Source organism: Schistocerca nitens, chromosome 6, assembly GCF_023898315.1.
Source record: "Schistocerca nitens isolate TAMUIC-IGC-003100 chromosome 6, iqSchNite1.1, whole genome shotgun sequence".
In the NCBI taxonomy this organism is placed as follows: domain Eukaryota; kingdom Metazoa; phylum Arthropoda; class Insecta; order Orthoptera; family Acrididae; genus Schistocerca; species Schistocerca nitens.
Window position 1 is genome coordinate 115,036,013 of NC_064619.1, and position 14,061 is coordinate 115,050,073.

Genomic DNA, 14,061 nt, shown 5'->3' on the forward strand with positions numbered 1-14,061 from the left:
AACGATTTCGCCCCCGGGTGGGCTCGAACCACCAACCTTTCGGTTAACAGCCGAACGCGCTAGCCGATTGCGCCACGGAGGCCTTGACTTTGGCTCCCTTGTGCTCTGTATATCAACGCAATTCGTATACCTTCTGCAGGAATCTCGCAGAATGGTAGCATCTGCTTGCGCCTCTTCACATGGATAACGTGCATGCACACTGTAGCGAGGCTCGTAAACGAATGACATCGCCAAGCATGACATTATACTGCAAAATGCATACAAACCACTGTTGTGCCTATGCATTCAGAAAACCTCTGAGGCCAGTAGAATACTTGTCATAGGTTGTAGAACATCCCTTTCATTCAGTGTACTGCCATGTGTTAGATGCTGCTCGAGATAGCTCCGCTCCTTGCAGGAAGGTTAAAAAAATGAATGCCTTCTGTGAGGTTCGAACTCACGACCCCTGGTTTACGAGACCAGTGCTCTACCACTGAGCTAAGAAGGCGGCAGCTTAGCGTTTGCGAGCTATCCCCGAATTGTCACTTCATCATACTGAATCTTGCAGCCCTCGACCAGATATCGGATTTGGCACACAGCTGCTGCTGGGGGTGTCCACATTGCCGTTTTCCAAATCTCTTGACTGTTTCGCCCTTACGATCGACGACGAGCGTCGGGCCACCAGAAGTTTGCGGTCTGCACAATCCTGACCTAGTGCACAGCTTGTGGGATAGCGTGGCTCGACTGCGAAATGCACCTTTCGGCTCCTCTCTCTGGCTACAGTATGCTGTTGTCCACAGTGGCACTGGCGTTGCCCATGGGGCTTCATGTAAGGCGACTGCACGTCTCTCGGCCAACAGCGGCCCACTGCAGACCGACACTTAAGAGACTCCAAATACAAATCGACATCGAGAGAAAGGCCCTGTCATATGGCAGTCGCGACGTATACGCTGAAATTGAATGTAAAGAATACGTCTTTTGTAGTGGGCGTCGCTCTACTGCAGTCACACATGGCGAATAAATAGGAAAACAGTAGAACGTCTGTGTAGGGCCATGTTTTTACCTACAGTGTCACTTGGCTGAATGTGTATAAGGCTGTGTGGCATCACTCAAACACAGCCAAATTGTCACGCTAGCTGTGTATCTCTAACAAAGTTGACGTATGTCCTCACCTCGGTGCCGGTTAAAACGATTTCGCCCCCGGGTGGGCTCGAACCACCAACCTTTCGGTTAACAGCCGAACGCGCTAGCCGATTGCGCCACGGAGGCCTTGACTTTGGTTCCCTTGTGCTCTGTATATCAACGCAATTCGTATACCTTCTGCAGGAATCTCGCAGAATGGTAGCATCTGCTTGCGCCTCTTCACATGGATAACGTGCATGCACACTGTAGCGAGGCTCGTAAACGAATGACATCGCCAAGCATGACATTATACTGCAAAATGCATACAAACCACTTGTGCTCTGTATATCAACGCAATTCGTATACCTTCTGCAGGAATCTCGCAGAATGGTAGCACCTGCTTGCGCCTCTTCACATGGATAACGTGCATGCACACTGTAGCGAGGCTCGTAAACGAATGACATCGCCAAGCATGACATTATACTGCAAAATGCATACAAACCACTGTTGTGCCTATGCATTCAGAAAACCTCTGAGGCCAGTAGAATACTTGTCATAGGTTGTAGAACATCCCTTTCATTCAGTGTACTGCCATGTGTTAGATGCTGCTCGAGATAGCTCCGCTCCTTGCAGGAAGGTTAAAAAAATGAATGCCTTCTGTGAGGTTCGAACTCACGACCCCTGGTTTACGAGACCAGTGCTCTACCACTGAGCTAAGAAGGCGGCAGCTTAGCGTTTGCGAGCTATCCCCGAATTGTCACTTCATCATACTGAATCTTGCAGCCCTCGACCAGATATCGGATTTGGCACACAGCTGCTGCTGGGGGTGTCCACATTGCCGTTTTCCAAATCTCTTGACTGTTTCGCCCTTACGATCGACGACGAGCGTCGGGCCACCAGAAGTTTGCGGTCTGCACAATCCTGACCTAGTGCACAGCTTGTGGGATAGCGTGGCTCGACTGCGAAATGCACCTTTCGGCTCCTCTCTCTGGCTACAGTATGCTGTTGTCCACAGTGGCACTGGCGTTGCCCATGGGGCTTCATGTAAGGCGACTGCACGTCTCTCGGCCAACAGCGGCCCACTGCAGACCGACACTTAAGAGACACCAAATACAAATCGACATCGAGAGACAGGCCCTGTCATATGGCAGTCGCGACGTATACGCTGAAATTGAATGTAAAGAATACGTCTTTTGTAGTGGGCGTCGCTCTACTGCAGTCACACATGGCGAATAAATAGGAAAACAGTAGAACGTCTGTGTAGGGCCATGTTTTTACCTACAGTGTCACTTGGCTGAATGTGTATAAGGCTGTGTGGCATCACTCAAACACAGCCAAATTGTCACGCTAGCTGTGTATCTCTAACAAAGTTGACGTATGTCCTCACCTCGGTGCCGGTTAAAACGATTTCGCCCCCGGGTGGGCTCGAACCACCAACCTTTCGGTTAACAGCCGAACGCGCTAGCCGATTGCGCCACGGAGGCCTTGACTTTGGCTCCCTTGTGCTCTGTATATCAACGCAATTCGTATACCTTCTGCAGGAATCTCGCAGAATGGTAGCATCTGCTTGCGCCTCTTCACATGGATAACGTGCATGCACACTGTAGCGAGGCTCGTAAACGAATGACATCGCCAAGCATGACATTATACTGCAAAATGCATACAAACCACTGTTGTGCCTATGCATTCAGAAAACCTCTGAGGCCAGTAGAATACTTGTCATAGGTTGTAGAACATCCCTTTCATTCAGTGTACTGCCATGTGTTAGATGCTGCTCGAGATAGCTCCGCTCCTTGCAGGAAGGTTAAAAAAATGAATGCCTTCTGTGAGGTTCGAACTCACGACCCCTGGTTTACGAGACCAGTGCTCTACCACTGAGCTAAGAAGGCGGCAGCTTAGCGTTTGCGAGCTATCCCCGAATTGTCACTTCATCATACTGAATCTTGCAGCCCTCGACCAGATATCGGATTTGGCACACAGCTGCTGCTGGGGGTGTCCACATTGCCGTTTTCCAAATCTCTTGACTGTTTCGCCCTTACGATCGACGACGAGCGTCGGGCCACCAGAAGTTTGCGGTCTGCACAATCCTGACCTAGTGCACAGCTTGTGGGATAGCGTGGCTCGACTGCGAAATGCACCTTTCGGCTCCTCTCTCTGGCTACAGTATGCTGTTGTCCACAGTGGCACTGGCGTTGCCCATGGGGCTTCATGTAAGGCGACTGCACGTCTCTCGGCCAACAGCGGCCCACTGCAGACCGACACTTAAGAGACTCCAAATACAAATCGACATCGAGAGAAAGGCCCTGTCATATGGCAGTCGCGACGTATACGCTGAAATTGAATGTAAAGAATACGTCTTTTGTAGTGGGCGTCGCTCTACTGCAGTCACACATGGCGAATAAATAGGAAAACAGTAGAACGTCTGTGTAGGGCCATGTTTTTACCTACAGTGTCACTTGGCTGAATGTGTATAAGGCTGTGTGGCATCACTCAAACACAGCCAAATTGTCACGCTAGCTGTGTATCTCTAACAAAGTTGACGTATGTCCTCACCTCGGTGCCGGTTAAAACGATTTCGCCCCCGGGTGGGCTCGAACCACCAACCTTTCGGTTAACAGCCGAACGCGCTAGCCGATTGCGCCACGGAGGCCTTGACTTTGGTTCCCTTGTGCTCTGTATATCAATGCAATTCGTATACCTTCTGCAGGAATCTCGCAGAATGGTAGCATCTGCTTGCGCCTCTTCACATGGATAACGTGCATGCACACTGTAGCGAGGCTCGTAAACGAATGACATCGCCAAGCATGACATTATACTGCAAAATGCATACAAACCACTTGTGCTCTGTATATCAACGCAATTCGTATACCTTCTGCAGGAATCTCGCAGAATGGTAGCATCTGCTTGCGCCTCTTCACATGGATAACGTGCATGCACACTGTAGCGAGGCTCGTAAACGAATGACATCGCCAAGCATGACATTATACTGCAAAATGCATACAAACCACTGTTGTGCCTATGCATTCAGAAAACCTCTGAGGCCAGTAGAATACTTGTCATAGGTTGTAGAACATCCCTTTCATTCAGTGTACTGCCATGTGTTAGATGCTGCTCGAGATAGCTCCGCTCCTTGCAGGAAGGTTAAAAAAATGAATGCCTTCTGTGAGGTTCGAACTCACGACCCCTGGTTTACGAGACCAGTGCTCTACCACTGAGCTAAAAAGGCGGCAGCTTAGCGTTTGCGAGCTATCCCCGAATTGTCACTTCATCATACTGAATCTTGCAGCCCTCGACCAGATATCGGATTTGGCACACAGCTGCTGCTGGGGGTGTCCACATTGCCGTTTTCCAAATCTCTTGACTGTTTCGCCCTTACGATCGACGACGAGCGTCGGGCCACCAGAAGTTTGCGGTCTGCACAATCCTGACCTAGTGCACAGCTTGTGGGATAGCGTGGCTCGACTGCGAAATGCACCTTTCGGCTCCTCTCTCTGGCTACAGTATGCTGTTGTCCACAGTGGCACTGGCGTTGCCCATGGGGCTTCATGTAAGGCGACTGCACGTCTCTCGGCCAACAGCGGCCCACTGCAGACCGACACTTAAGAGACTCCAAATACAAATCGACATCGAGAGAAAGGCCCTGTCATATGGCAGTCGCGACGTATACGCTGAAATTGAATGTAAAGAATACGTCTTTTGTAGTGGGCGTCGCTCTACTGCAGTCACACATGGCGAATAAATAGGAAAACAGTAGAACGTCTGTGTAGGGCCATGTTTTTACCTACAGTGTCACTTGGCTGAATGTGTATAAGGCTGTGTGGCATCACTCAAACACAGCCAAATTGTCACGCTAGCTGTGTATCTCTAACAAAGTTGACGTATGTCCTCACCTCGGTGCCGGTTAAAACGATTTCGCCCCCGGGTGGGCTCGAACCACCAACCTTTCGGTTAACAGCCGAACGCGCTAGCCGATTGCGCCACGGAGGCCTTGACTTTGGCTCCCTTGTGCTCTGTATATCAACGCAATTCGTATACCTTCTGCAGGAATCTCGCAGAATGGTAGCATCTGCTTGCGCCTCTTCACATGGATAACGTGCATGCACACTGTAGCGAGGCTCGTAAACGAATGACATCGCCAAGCATGACATTATACTGCAAAATGCATACAAACCACTTGTGCTCTGTATATCAACGCAATTCGTATACCTTCTGCAGGAATCTCGCAGAATGGTAGCATCTGCTTGCGCCTCTTCACATGGATAACGTGCATGCACACTGTAGCGAGGCTCGTAAACGAATGACATCGCCAAGCATGACATTATACTGCAAAATGCATACAAACCACTGTTGTGCCTATGCATTCAGAAAACCTCTGAGGCCAGTAGAATACTTGTCATAGGTTGTAGAACATCCCTTTCATTCAGTGTACTGCCATGTGTTAGATGCTGCTCGAGATAGCTCCGCTCCTTGCAGGAAGGTTAAAAAAATGAATGCCTTCTGTGAGGTTCGAACTCACGACCCCTGGTTTACGAGACCAGTGCTCTACCACTGAGCTAAGAAGGCGGCAGCTTAGCGTTTGCGAGCTATCCCCGAATTGTCACTTCATCATACTGAATCTTGCAGCCCTCGACCAGATATCGGATTTGGCACACAGCTGCTGCTGGGGGTGTCCACATTGCCGTTTTCCAAATCTCTTGACTGTTTCGCCCTTACGATCGACGACGAGCGTCGGGCCACCAGAAGTTTGCGGTCTGCACAATCCTGACCTAGTGCACAGCTTGTGGGATAGCGTGGCTCGACTGCGAAATGCACCTTTCGGCTCCTCTCTCTGGCTACAGTATGCTGTTGTCCACAGTGGCACTGGCGTTGCCCATGGGGCTTCATGTAAGGCGACTGCACGTCTCTCGGCCAACAGCGGCCCACTGCAGACCGACACTTAAGAGACTCCAAATACAAATCGACATCGAGAGAAAGGCCCTGTCATATGGCAGTCGCGACGTATACGCTGAAATTGAATGTAAAGAATACGTCTTTTGTAGTGGGCGTCGCTCTACTGCAGTCACACATGGCGAATAAATAGGAAAACAGTAGAACGTCTGTGTAGGGCCATGTTTTTACCTACAGTGTCACTTGGCTGAATGTGTATAAGGCTGTGTGGCATCACTCAAACACAGCCAAATTGTCACGCTAGCTGTGTATCTCTAACAAAGTTGACGTATGTCCTCACCTCGGTGCCGGTTAAAACGATTTCGCCCCCGGGTGGGCTCGAACCACCAACCTTTCGGTTAACAGCCGAACGCGCTAGCCGATTGCGCCACGGAGGCCTTGACTTTGGTTCCCTTGTGCTCTGTATATCAACGCAATTCGTATACCTTCTGCAGGAATCTCGCAGAATGGTAGCATCTGCTTGCGCCTCTTCACATGGATAACGTGCATGCACACTGTAGCGAGGCTCGTAAACGAATGACATCGCCAAGCATGACATTATACTGCAAAATGCATACAAACCACTTGTGCTCTGTATATCAACGCAATTCGTATACCTTCTGCAGGAATCTCGCAGAATGGTAGCATCTGCTTGCGCCTCTTCACATGGATAACGTGCATGCACACTGTAGCGAGGCTCGTAAACGAATGACATCGCCAAGCATGACATTATACTGCAAAATGCATACAAACCACTGTTGTGCCTATGCATTCAGAAAACCTCTGAGGCCAGTAGAATACTTGTCATAGGTTGTAGAACATCCCTTTCATTCAGTGTACTGCCATGTGTTAGATGCTGCTCGAGATAGCTCCGCTCCTTGCAGGAAGGTTAAAAAAATGAATGCCTTCTGTGAGGTTCGAACTCACGACCCCTGGTTTACGAGACCAGTGCTCTACCACTGAGCTAAGAAGGCGGCAGCTTAGCGTTTGCGAGCTATCCCCGAATTGTCACTTCATCATACTGAATCTTGCAGCCCTCGACCAGATATCGGATTTGGCACACAGCTGCTGCTGGGGGTGTCCACATTGCCGTTTTCCAAATCTCTTGACTGTTTCGCCCTTACGATCGACGACGAGCGTCGGGCCACCAGAAGTTTGCGGTCTGCACAATCCTGACCTAGTGCACAGCTTGTGGGATAGCGTGGCTCGACTGCGAAATGCACCTTTCGGCTCCTCTCTCTGGCTACAGTATGCTGTTGTCCACAGTGGCACTGGCGTTGCCCATGGGGCTTCATGTAAGGCGACTGCACGTCTCTCGGCCAACAGCGGCCCACTGCAGACCGACACTTAAGAGACTCCAAATACAAATCGACATCGAGAGACAGGCCCTGTCATATGGCAGTCGCGACGTATACGCTGAAATTGAATGTAAAGAATACGTCTTTTGTAGTGGGCGTCGCTCTACTGCAGTCACACATGGCGAATAAATAGGAAAACAGTAGAACGTCTGTGTAGGGCCATGTTTTTACCTACAGTGTCACTTGGCTGAATGTGTATAAGGCTGTGTGGCATCACTCAAACACAGCCAAATTGTCACGCTAGCTGTGTATCTCTAACAAAGTTGACGTATGTCCTCACCTCGGTGCCGGTTAAAACGATTTCGCCCCCGGGTGGGCTCGAACCACCAACCTTTCGGTTAACAGCCGAACGCGCTAGCCGATTGCGCCACGGAGGCCTTGACTTTGGCTCCCTTGTGCTCTGTATATCAACGCAATTCGTATACCTTCTGCAGGAATCTCGCAGAATGGTAGCATCTGCTTGCGCCTCTTCACATGGATAACGTGCATGCACACTGTAGCGAGGCTCGTAAACGAATGACATCGCCAAGCATGACATTATACTGCAAAATGCATACAAACCACTGTTGTGCCTATGCATTCAGAAAACCTCTGAGGCCAGTAGAATACTTGTCATAGGTTGTAGAACATCCCTTTCATTCAGTGTACTGCCATGTGTTAGATGCTGCTCGAGATAGCTCCGCTCCTTGCAGGAAGGTTAAAAAAATGAATGCCTTCTGTGAGGTTCGAACTCACGACCCCTGGTTTACGAGACCAGTGCTCTACCACTGAGCTAAGAAGGCGGCAGCTTAGCGTTTGCGAGCTATCCCCGAATTGTCACTTCATCATACTGAATCTTGCAGCCCTCGACCAGATATCGGATTTGGCACACAGCTGCTGCTGGGGGTGTCCACATTGCCGTTTTCCAAATCTCTTGACTGTTTCGCCCTTACGATCGACGACGAGCGTCGGGCCACCAGAAGTTTGCGGTCTGCACAATCCTGACCTAGTGCACAGCTTGTGGGATAGCGTGGCTCGACTGCGAAATGCACCTTTCGGCTCCTCTCTCTGGCTACAGTATGCTGTTGTCCACAGTGGCACTGGCGTTGCCCATGGGGCTTCATGTAAGGCGACTGCACGTCTCTCGGCCAACAGCGGCCCACTGCAGACCGACACTTAAGAGACACCAAATACAAATCGACATCGAGAGACAGGCCCTGTCATATGGCAGTCGCGACGTATACGCTGAAATTGAATGTAAAGAATACGTCTTTTGTAGTGGGCGTCGCTCTACTGCAGTCACACATGGCGAATAAATAGGAAAACAGTAGAACGTCTGTGTAGGGCCATGTTTTTACCTACAGTGTCACTTGGCTGAATGTGTATAAGGCTGTGTGGCATCACTCAAACACAGCCAAATTGTCACGCTAGCTGTGTATCTCTAACAAAGTTGACGTATGTCCTCACCTCGGTGCCGGTTAAAACGATTTCGCCCCCGGGTGGGCTCGGACCACCAACCTTTCGGTTAACAGCCGAACGCGCTAGCCGATTGCGCCACGGAGGCCTTGACTTTGGCTCCCTTGTGCTCTGTATATCAACGCAATTCGTATACCTTCTGCAGGAATCTCGCAGAATGGTAGCATCTGCTTGCGCCTCTTCACATGGATAACGTGCATGCACACTGTAGCGAGGCTCGTAAACGAATGACATCGCCAAGCATGACATTATACTGCAAAATGCATACAAACCACTGTTGTGCCTATGCATTCAGAAAACCTCTGAGGCCAGTAGAATACTTGTCATAGGTTGTAGAACATCCCTTTCATTCAGTGTACTGCCATGTGTTAGATGCTGCTCGAGATAGCTCCGCTCCTTGCAGGAAGGTTAAAAAAATGAATGCCTTCTGTGAGGTTCGAACTCACGACCCCTGGTTTACGAGACCAGTGCTCTACCACTGAGCTAAGAAGGCGGCAGCTTAGCGTTTGCGAGCTATCCCCGAATTGTCACTTCATCATACTGAATCTTGCAGCCCTCGACCAGATATCGGATTTGGCACACAGCTGCTGCTGGGGGTGTCCACATTGCCGTTTTCCAAATCTCTTGACTGTTTCGCCCTTACGATCGACGACGAGCGTCGGGCCACCAGAAGTTTGCGGTCTGCACAATCCTGACCTAGTGCACAGCTTGTGGGATAGCGTGGCTCGACTGCGAAATGCACCTTTCGGCTCCTCTCTCTGGCTACAGTATGCTGTTGTCCACAGTGGCACTGGCGTTGCCCATGGGGCTTCATGTAAGGCGACTGCACGTCTCTCGGCCAACAGCGGCCCACTGCAGACCGACACTTAAGAGACACCAAATACAAATCGACATCGAGAGACAGGCCCTGTCATATGGCAGTCGCGACGTATACGCTGAAATTGAATGTAAAGAATACGTCTTTTGTAGTGGGCGTCGCTCTACTGCAGTCACACATGGCGAATAAATAGGAAAACAGTAGAACGTCTGTGTAGGGCCATGTTTTTACCTACAGTGTCACTTGGCTGAATGTGTATAAGGCTGTGTGGCATCACTCAAACACAGCCAAATTGTCACGCTAGCTGTGTATCTCTAACAAAGTTGACGTATGTCCTCACCTCGGTGCCGGTTAAAACGATTTCGCCCCCGGGTGGGCTCGAACCACCAACCTTTCGGTTAACAGCCGAACGCGCTAGCCGATTGCGCCACGGAGGCCTTGACTTTGGCTCCCTTGTGCTCTGTATATCAACGCAATTCGTATACCTTCTGCAGGAATCTCGCAGAATGGTAGCATCTGCTTGCGCCTCTTCACATGGATAACGTGCATGCACACTGTAGCGAGGCTCGTAAACGAATGACATCGCCAAGCATGACATTATACTGCAAAATGCATACAAACCACTGTTGTGCCTATGCATTCAGAAAACCTCTGAGGCCAGTAGAATACTTGTCATAGGTTGTAGAACATCCCTTTCATTCAGTGTACTGCCATGTGTTAGATGCTGCTCGAGATAGCTCCGCTCCTTGCAGGAAGGTTAAAAAAATGAATGCCTTCTGTGAGGTTCGAACTCACGACCCCTGGTTTACGAGACCAGTGCTCTACCACTGAGCTAAGAAGGCGGCAGCTTAGCGTTTGCGAGCTATCCCCGAATTGTCACTTCATCATACTGAATCTTGCAGCCCTCGACCAGATATCGGATTTGGCACACAGCTGCTGCTGGGGGTGTCCACATTGCCGTTTTCCAAATCTCTTGACTGTTTCGCCCTTACGATCGACGACGAGCGTCGGGCCACCAGAAGTTTGCGGTCTGCACAATCCTGACCTAGTGCACAGCTTGTGGGATAGCGTGGCTCGACTGCGAAATGCACCTTTCGGCTCCTCTCTCTGGCTACAGTATGCTGTTGTCCACAGTGGCACTGGCGTTGCCCATGGGGCTTCATGTAAGGCGACTGCACGTCTCTCGGCCAACAGCGGCCCACTGCAGACCGACACTTAAGAGACTCCAAATACAAATCGACATCGAGAGACAGGCCCTGTCATATGGCAGTCGCGACGTATACGCTGAAATTGAATGTAAAGAATACGTCTTTTGTAGTGGGCGTCGCTCTACTGCAGTCACACATGGCGAATAAATAGGAAAACAGTAGAACGTCTGTGTAGGGCCATGTTTTTACCTACAGTGTCACTTGGCTGAATGTGTATAAGGCTGTGTGGCATCACTCAAACACAGCCAAATTGTCACGCTAGCTGTGTATCTCTAACAAAGTTGACGTATGTCCTCACCTCGGTGCCGGTTAAAACGATTTCGCCCCCGGGTGGGCTCGAACCACCAACCTTTCGGTTAACAGCCGAACGCGCTAGCCGATTGCGCCACGGAGGCCTTGACTTTGGCTCCCTTGTGCTCTGTATATCAACGCAATTCGTATACCTTCTGCAGGAATCTCGCAGAATGGTAGCATCTGCTTGCGCCTCTTCACATGGATAACGTGCATGCACACTGTAGCGAGGCTCGTAAACGAATGACATCGCCAAGCATGACATTATACTGCAAAATGCATACAAACCACTGTTGTGCCTATGCATTCAGAAAACCTCTGAGGCCAGTAGAATACTTGTCATAGGTTGTAGAACATCCCTTTCATTCAGTGTACTGCCATGTGTTAGATGCTGCTCGAGATAGCTCCGCTCCTTGCAGGAAGGTTAAAAAAATGAATGCCTTCTGTGAGGTTCGAACTCACGACCCCTGGTTTACGAGACCAGTGCTCTACCACTGAGCTAAGAAGGCGGCAGCTTAGCGTTTGCGAGCTATCCCCGAATTGTCACTTCATCATACTGAATCTTGCAGCCCTCGACCAGATATCGGATTTGGCACACAGCTGCTGCTGGGGGTGTCCACATTGCCGTTTTCCAAATCTCTTGACTGTTTCGCCCTTACGATCGACGACGAGCGTCGGGCCACCAGAAGTTTGCGGTCTGCACAATCCTGACCTAGTGCACAGCTTGTGGGATAGCGTGGCTCGACTGCGAAATGCACCTTTCGGCTCCTCTCTCTGGCTACAGTATGCTGTTGTCCACAGTGGCACTGGCGTTGCCCATGGGGCTTCATGTAAGGCGACTGCACGTCTCTCGGCCAACAGCGGCCCACTGCAGACCGACACTTAAGAGACACCAAATACAAATCGACATCGAGAGACAGGCCCTGTCATATGGCAGTCGCGACGTATACGCTGAAATTGAATGTAAAGAATACGTCTTTTGTAGTGGGCGTCGCTCTACTGCAGTCACACATGGCGAATAAATAGGAAAACAGTAGAACGTCTGTGTAGGGCCATGTTTTTACCTACAGTGTCACTTGGCTGAATGTGTATAAGGCTGTGTGGCATCACTCAAACACAGCCAAATTGTCACGCTAGCTGTGTATCTCTAACAAAGTTGACGTATGTCCTCACCTCGGTGCCGGTTAAAACGATTTCGCCCCCGGGTGGGCTCGGACCACCAACCTTTCGGTTAACAGCCGAACGCGCTAGCCGATTGCGCCACGGAGGCCTTGACTTTGGCTCCCTTGTGCTCTGTATATCAACGCAATTCGTATACCTTCTGCAGGAATCTCGCAGAATGGTAGCATCTGCTTGCGCCTCTTCACATGGATAACGTGCATGCACACTGTAGCGAGGCTCGTAAACGAATGACATCGCCAAGCATGACATTATACTGCAAAATGCATACAAACCACTGTTGTGCCTATGCATTCAGAAAACCTCTGAGGCCAGTAGAATACTTGTCATAGGTTGTAGAACATCCCTTTCATTCAGTGTACTGCCATGTGTTAGATGCTGCTCGAGATAGCTCCGCTCCTTGCAGGAAGGTTAAAAAAATGAATGCCTTCTGTGAGGTTCGAACTCACGACCCCTGGTTTACGAGACCAGTGCTCTACCACTGAGCTAAGAAGGCGGCAGCTTAGCGTTTGCGAGCTATCCCCGAATTGTCACTTCATCATACTGAATCTTGCAGCCCTCGACCAGATATCGGATTTGGCACACAGCTGCTGCTGGGGGTGTCCACATTGCCGTTTTCCAAATCTCTTGACTGTTTCGCCCTTACGATCGACGACGAGCGTCGGGCCACCAGAAGTTTGCGGTCTGCACAATCCTGACCTAGTGCACAGCTTGTGGGATAGCGTGGCTCGACTGCGAAATGCACCTTTCGGCTCCTCTCTCTGGCTACAGTATGCTGTTGTCCACAGTGGCACTGGCGTTGCCCATGGGGCTTCATGTAAGGCGACTGCACGTCTCTCGGCCAACAGCGGCCCACTGCAGACCGACACTTAAGAGACACCAAATACAAATCGACATCGAGAGACAGGCCCTGTCATATGGCAGTCGCGACGTATACGCTGAAATTGAATGTAAAGAATACGTCTTTTGTAGTGGGCGTCGCTCTACTGCAGTCACACATGGCGAATAAATAGGAAAACAGTAGAACGTCTGTGTAGGGCCATGTTTTTACCTACAGTGTCACTTGGCTGAATGTGTATAAGGCTGTGTGGCATCACTCAAACACAGCCAAATTGTCACGCTAGCTGTGTATCTCTAACAAAGTTGACGTATGTCCTCACCTCGGTGCCGGTTAAAACGATTTCGCCCCCGGGTGGGCTCGGACCACCAACCTTTCGGTTAACAGCCGAACGCGCTAGCCGATTGCGCCACGGAGGCCTTGACTTTGGCTCCCTTGTGCTCTGTATATCAACGCAATTCGTATACCTTCTGCAGGAATCTCGCAGAATGGTAGCATCTGCTTGCGCCTCTTCACATGGATAACGTGCATGCACACTGTAGCGAGGCTCGTAAACGAATGACATCGCCAAGCATGACATTATACTGCAAAATGCATACAAACCACTGTTGTGCCTATGCATTCAGAAAACCTCTGAGGCCAGTAGAATACTTGTCATAGGTTGTAGAACATCCCTTTCATTCAGTGTACTGCCATGTGTTAGATGCTGCTCGAGATAGCTCCGCTCCTTGCAGGAAGGTTAAAAAAATGAATGCCTTCTGTGAGGTTCGAACTCACGACCCCTGGTTTACGAGACCAGTGCTCTACCACTGAGCTAAGAAGGCGGCAGCTTAGCGTTTGCGAGCTATCCCCGAATTGTCACTTCATCATACTGAATCTTGCAGCCCT

At 50.2% G+C, this 14,061-nt stretch overlaps 24 non-coding genes across 24 annotated transcripts; all 24 read right to left on the reverse strand.

Annotated features, from left to right (window-relative positions):
* Nucleotides 1-8: 8 nt before the first annotated feature.
* Nucleotides 9-82, reverse strand: Trnan-guu (transfer RNA asparagine (anticodon GUU)). The gene has a single exon. It is a non-coding gene; the product is annotated as a tRNA-Asn (tRNA).
* A 333-nt stretch (nucleotides 83-415) lies between these two features.
* On the reverse strand, nucleotides 416-487 carry Trnat-cgu (transfer RNA threonine (anticodon CGU)). Its single transcript has one exon. It is a non-coding gene; the product is annotated as a tRNA-Thr (tRNA).
* A 687-nt stretch (nucleotides 488-1,174) lies between these two features.
* On the reverse strand, nucleotides 1,175-1,248 carry Trnan-guu (transfer RNA asparagine (anticodon GUU)). Its single transcript has one exon. It is a non-coding gene; the product is annotated as a tRNA-Asn (tRNA).
* Nucleotides 1,249-1,752: 504 nt separating this feature from the next.
* Trnat-cgu (transfer RNA threonine (anticodon CGU)) lies at nucleotides 1,753-1,824 on the reverse strand. Its single transcript has one exon. It is a non-coding gene; the product is annotated as a tRNA-Thr (tRNA).
* A 687-nt stretch (nucleotides 1,825-2,511) lies between these two features.
* Trnan-guu (transfer RNA asparagine (anticodon GUU)) lies at nucleotides 2,512-2,585 on the reverse strand. Its single transcript has one exon. It is a non-coding gene; the product is annotated as a tRNA-Asn (tRNA).
* A 333-nt stretch (nucleotides 2,586-2,918) lies between these two features.
* On the reverse strand, nucleotides 2,919-2,990 carry Trnat-cgu (transfer RNA threonine (anticodon CGU)). The gene has a single exon. It is a non-coding gene; the product is annotated as a tRNA-Thr (tRNA).
* Nucleotides 2,991-3,677: 687 nt separating this feature from the next.
* On the reverse strand, nucleotides 3,678-3,751 carry Trnan-guu (transfer RNA asparagine (anticodon GUU)). Its single transcript has one exon. It is a non-coding gene; the product is annotated as a tRNA-Asn (tRNA).
* A 504-nt stretch (nucleotides 3,752-4,255) lies between these two features.
* On the reverse strand, nucleotides 4,256-4,327 carry Trnat-cgu (transfer RNA threonine (anticodon CGU)). Its single transcript has one exon. It is a non-coding gene; the product is annotated as a tRNA-Thr (tRNA).
* A 687-nt stretch (nucleotides 4,328-5,014) lies between these two features.
* Nucleotides 5,015-5,088, reverse strand: Trnan-guu (transfer RNA asparagine (anticodon GUU)). The gene has a single exon. It is a non-coding gene; the product is annotated as a tRNA-Asn (tRNA).
* A 504-nt stretch (nucleotides 5,089-5,592) lies between these two features.
* Trnat-cgu (transfer RNA threonine (anticodon CGU)) lies at nucleotides 5,593-5,664 on the reverse strand. The gene has a single exon. It is a non-coding gene; the product is annotated as a tRNA-Thr (tRNA).
* A 687-nt stretch (nucleotides 5,665-6,351) lies between these two features.
* Nucleotides 6,352-6,425, reverse strand: Trnan-guu (transfer RNA asparagine (anticodon GUU)). The gene has a single exon. It is a non-coding gene; the product is annotated as a tRNA-Asn (tRNA).
* A 504-nt stretch (nucleotides 6,426-6,929) lies between these two features.
* On the reverse strand, nucleotides 6,930-7,001 carry Trnat-cgu (transfer RNA threonine (anticodon CGU)). The gene has a single exon. It is a non-coding gene; the product is annotated as a tRNA-Thr (tRNA).
* A 687-nt stretch (nucleotides 7,002-7,688) lies between these two features.
* On the reverse strand, nucleotides 7,689-7,762 carry Trnan-guu (transfer RNA asparagine (anticodon GUU)). Its single transcript has one exon. It is a non-coding gene; the product is annotated as a tRNA-Asn (tRNA).
* Nucleotides 7,763-8,095: 333 nt separating this feature from the next.
* Nucleotides 8,096-8,167, reverse strand: Trnat-cgu (transfer RNA threonine (anticodon CGU)). Its single transcript has one exon. It is a non-coding gene; the product is annotated as a tRNA-Thr (tRNA).
* Nucleotides 8,168-8,854: 687 nt separating this feature from the next.
* Nucleotides 8,855-8,928, reverse strand: Trnan-guu (transfer RNA asparagine (anticodon GUU)). Its single transcript has one exon. It is a non-coding gene; the product is annotated as a tRNA-Asn (tRNA).
* A 333-nt stretch (nucleotides 8,929-9,261) lies between these two features.
* Trnat-cgu (transfer RNA threonine (anticodon CGU)) lies at nucleotides 9,262-9,333 on the reverse strand. The gene has a single exon. It is a non-coding gene; the product is annotated as a tRNA-Thr (tRNA).
* Nucleotides 9,334-10,020: 687 nt separating this feature from the next.
* Trnan-guu (transfer RNA asparagine (anticodon GUU)) lies at nucleotides 10,021-10,094 on the reverse strand. Its single transcript has one exon. It is a non-coding gene; the product is annotated as a tRNA-Asn (tRNA).
* Nucleotides 10,095-10,427: 333 nt separating this feature from the next.
* Nucleotides 10,428-10,499, reverse strand: Trnat-cgu (transfer RNA threonine (anticodon CGU)). Its single transcript has one exon. It is a non-coding gene; the product is annotated as a tRNA-Thr (tRNA).
* A 687-nt stretch (nucleotides 10,500-11,186) lies between these two features.
* Nucleotides 11,187-11,260, reverse strand: Trnan-guu (transfer RNA asparagine (anticodon GUU)). Its single transcript has one exon. It is a non-coding gene; the product is annotated as a tRNA-Asn (tRNA).
* A 333-nt stretch (nucleotides 11,261-11,593) lies between these two features.
* Trnat-cgu (transfer RNA threonine (anticodon CGU)) lies at nucleotides 11,594-11,665 on the reverse strand. The gene has a single exon. It is a non-coding gene; the product is annotated as a tRNA-Thr (tRNA).
* Nucleotides 11,666-12,352: 687 nt separating this feature from the next.
* On the reverse strand, nucleotides 12,353-12,426 carry Trnan-guu (transfer RNA asparagine (anticodon GUU)). The gene has a single exon. It is a non-coding gene; the product is annotated as a tRNA-Asn (tRNA).
* A 333-nt stretch (nucleotides 12,427-12,759) lies between these two features.
* Trnat-cgu (transfer RNA threonine (anticodon CGU)) lies at nucleotides 12,760-12,831 on the reverse strand. Its single transcript has one exon. It is a non-coding gene; the product is annotated as a tRNA-Thr (tRNA).
* A 687-nt stretch (nucleotides 12,832-13,518) lies between these two features.
* On the reverse strand, nucleotides 13,519-13,592 carry Trnan-guu (transfer RNA asparagine (anticodon GUU)). The gene has a single exon. It is a non-coding gene; the product is annotated as a tRNA-Asn (tRNA).
* Nucleotides 13,593-13,925: 333 nt separating this feature from the next.
* On the reverse strand, nucleotides 13,926-13,997 carry Trnat-cgu (transfer RNA threonine (anticodon CGU)). The gene has a single exon. It is a non-coding gene; the product is annotated as a tRNA-Thr (tRNA).
* Nucleotides 13,998-14,061: the final 64 nt, after the last annotated feature.